Genomic DNA, 4072 nt, shown 5'->3' on the forward strand with positions numbered 1-4072 from the left:
TTCAGATTTCTTGTGTAATACTTGTCTGAGTGTGTATGTGTGGGTGTGTGTGTGTGTTAGATGTAGTTTTTGTGACAAGATTGTGTGTTTTTTAGAGACATAGCCAAAAACTGAACGTCAGTCATGTCAATTTAACATGTGCAGTTTCGAGATTCACCTGCAACAATAATGAGCACGGAATTTTATCACACCCACACACACACATGCAAATTACAGAGAAAGAGGGAGAGATACACGCATGTACAGACAGAAAGAGAAAATTCCATTTTATGCCTTTATTCTGTAAGTGTATCAAAACAATGAGCACAGAATTGCACAATCATGGTTTCAATGGCTGCCATTCAGATGAAATTCACGTGCAACACTACATTCTGCTGCACAGTGATACAAATCCCTGAAATGACTGACCCTTAGTTTGTTTGTTTGTTTGTTTGTTTATTTGTTGCTTAACGTCCAGCCGACTACGCAGAGCCATATCAGGACGAGGAAGGGGGGGATGAAGGGGGCCACTTGTCAAGCGATTCCTGTTTACAAATGCACTAACCCATTACTTGTGTCCCAGCAGGCTTTAGTAAAACTAAATTAATACCTACTGGAAGATTACCAGTTTCCAGTATGTTAAAATAGGCTTAACCTATCTACTGCTGGACTTACATCAGAACACTAACAGATTAAACTATACATGAATCGCGAGACAAGCGGCAAGAGAAGAGATTTTTGGAAAAAATACAGGTGAATGAGCAAGAAGGCAGAAAAAAGAAAAGAATTCATGAAGAAAAAGAGAGCATGACAGGAAAGAGGAACCAAAAATCTACCTAACAGCAAACTAGAAAGCTCCTGCGGTTCCAAAAACAGGAGGGGCCTTTAATTTCATAACCGCAGTGCCCCACTGCGGGACCCTTAGTTTGTATTGCACAGCGAAGATATGCACTATGTACACCTTACAGTTCCTTTATCATGGCTTTTTTACTGTACAAGGACCAGAACATCACATGGCATAGTAAAGAGGTTGCAAAACAGCCTAGTAGTCTTATATCAATGCAAGGTCTAAGTTATGGCAATGGCTATAAACAAATACTGTGTACCATATGAGAATATCAATATTTCCTGCTTCAAAACAGATAAAGATCTCAAAAACTTCAACAAATTCAAAAGATACCTTGTGAATCACCATATAGACCTGTCAAGGTTTTTACCTGGGTTAAGAGCGAGCTTCCACTGGAACATATACCAACAATCTACAGCTTAGCTGTTTTTTCTGCAGAGTGGGATTTTCCCACCAGAATCAATGCATTGATGTTGACGGGCGCAGTGGCATGGTGGGTTAAGAGTGGAAAGTCGTGAGTTCGAATCCCGGTCGCTGCCGCCTGGTGGGTTAAGAGTGGAGATTTTTCCGATCTCTCAGGTCAACTTATGTGCAGACCTGCTAGTGACTTAACCCCCTTCATGTGTACACGCAAGCACAAGACCAAGTGCGCACGGAAAAGATCCTGTAATCCATGTCAGAGTTCGGTGGGTTATAACTTATAGAAACACGAAAATACCCTGCATGCCTCCCCCGAAATCGGCGTATGCTGCCTGAATGGCGGGGTAAAAACGGCCATACACGTACAAATCCACTCGTACTAAAAACACGAGTGAACGTGGGAGTCTAAGCCCATGAACGAAGAAGAAGAAGAATGCATTGATGCCTATGTCATTCTGCAAAATATAATTTCATTACCAGGGCTCCCCCAAACGTCCCTGCATCCTTTGCGAACTAGAAGCCTAAATTACGTACTTGAAATTCATGGAGAGGGTAAACTGTAAAGAGAGGGTAAACTGTAAAGAGAGGGTAAACTGTAAAGAGGGTAAACTGTAAAGAGAGGGTAAACTGTAAAGAGCGGGTAAACTGTAAAGAGAGGGTAAACTGTAAAGAGAGGGTAAACTGTAAAGAGCGGGTCCCGGGATACACTACATATCAACCATTATCATGCGTACCAATAGTGAAGTTTATTTCAATGTAAAAGCCAAAACAGACCTGCAGTGGTTTAATTCATTACTTAAAGATTAGAAGGGCATCTTTAAAGAGTTGCTAGACTTTCCAAAACAAGGGTATTATGAGCAACCCTTTACCACTTCACTGCACGTACATGCACAGACAGCAAGGGGATGTAGCTCAGTCGGTAGCGCGCTGGATTTGTATCCAGTTGGCCGCTGTCAGCGTGAGTTCGTCCCCACGTTCGGCGAGAGATTTATTTCTCAGAGTCAACTTTGTGTGCAGACTCTCCTCGGTGTCCAAACACCCCCGTGTGTACACGCAAGCACAAGACCAAGTGCGCACGAAAAAGATCCTGTAATCCATGTCAGAGTTCGGTGGGTTATAGAAACACGAAAATACCCAGCATGCTTCCTCCGAAAACGGCATATGGCTGCCTAAATGGCGGGGTAAAAACGGTCATACACGTAAAATTCCACTCGTGCAAACCACGAGTGCACGTGGGAGTTTCAGCCCACGAACGCAGAAGAAGAAGATCTGTGCTGTTTTTGCAAAGTTATGTGCAAAACTGTGCAGGGAATCTGAAAAAAAGTTGATATCAGGCTCAGAATCTGACACAGATTCATGTGATTATGTCCTGTGTTATAATGATTGGAGGCATTTTACACTGCTGTACAAGCAAATGCAGTTCTAAAGAGCAATCGCTTTCAACTCGTTATACCCATGTGCTATGCGAAAAGGTGCAGAAAATCTGACACACCGAGATGTGAGGCTCAAAATCTGAAACTGACTCATGTGATTATTAACTAAAGGATACATAATCAATAGAGGAAGTTCATACTGCTGTGCAAACACAGTTAGTACAACATGATCAATGACTCATAACTTGTTATTTATGATTCTCTATTAGCAATGCAATCCACTCCTCAGCTACTGCATAAACAAGACTTTGGAAAAATATGTGAAGTATAGTTATAAAATGCAAGGGGCTATTTTCCAGCAGGAACTACTTGGCAGGTGAAAATACATATTCACAAATTAGTAATTTATTTTATAAAAACAAAAACAGCAACACACACATCATAATAAAACATAGCAGCACATGTATGAGTAACATACCTTACAAACGGGGGTATATCAGGTGAATGCTAAAATTGGCAAGATCGGCTTTACAAGTCAGTGAGACAACACTTTCATCCTGATAAATGCTGAGCAAATATTGTGGATATTCAAATGGTATAACTGGAGATTAAAAAAAAGCACTTTTGGGTCTAGCCAAGCAGATCTAATAATTGTGGAGACTAAAGTCAGTTTTTTTTAATATCCACAGGAACAAAATGTAATTGTGGACTGAAGCAATTTTGTATTGAAACACTATCTCTGAGACAGCATATCTTTCAAAGCAAACGGCTTATGCCTCTTGTGAAACAGATCTTGCGATTGTGGAGAGTAGGACAGCCTGTCAAAATGTGAACCCAAAAGTAGAGGCCATGAAAGCACATTAATTTCTTAAATTCTGAAAAGCTATCTCAGTAAATCTTTAAACAAAAAACCCAGTTAATTCCAGTACTTATCTTGCTGGTGTGGAAATTAAGTCAGCCTTGCAATTTTGGGGCACAAAAATAGGCCAAGATATTTTGAACACTAAAAAGCTACATTAAACAAAACCTTCTTCCAGAGCTATTATCTTGGACAGGAAAGTACAACAACCCTAACCATTTTGTTATAAAATAGTATGCCTTTTAAATAAGGAAAACAAAGCTATTATTTCATTGCAAATAACTTGTATTTAAGCAGATCTTGTCAAATGTGGAATATATGCTGAGCTCACAGAAGACAGATTTAATCAAAGTTAAAGTCAAACAGTTTATTTACCAAATGCAAAGCACAGGATTTTGTTATGGTGTATGCATCCAAACTTCACACTCCTTCCACACGCATATTATATCATAATAAATATGTGCAGATAAAGTGTTCAAAGTGTTCAATCATAGCAATTTCAGATAAAACTTCCTTTTCATCCAAATTCTAAAACCATTTTTCAACAAAAATAACTCTCATACAAAGGCAGATCTCACCGGGGTGAACAGCAAA

This window comes from Littorina saxatilis, linkage group LG10, assembly GCF_037325665.1.
Source record: "Littorina saxatilis isolate snail1 linkage group LG10, US_GU_Lsax_2.0, whole genome shotgun sequence".
NCBI classification, from domain to species: Eukaryota; Metazoa; Mollusca; class Gastropoda; order Littorinimorpha; family Littorinidae; genus Littorina; species Littorina saxatilis.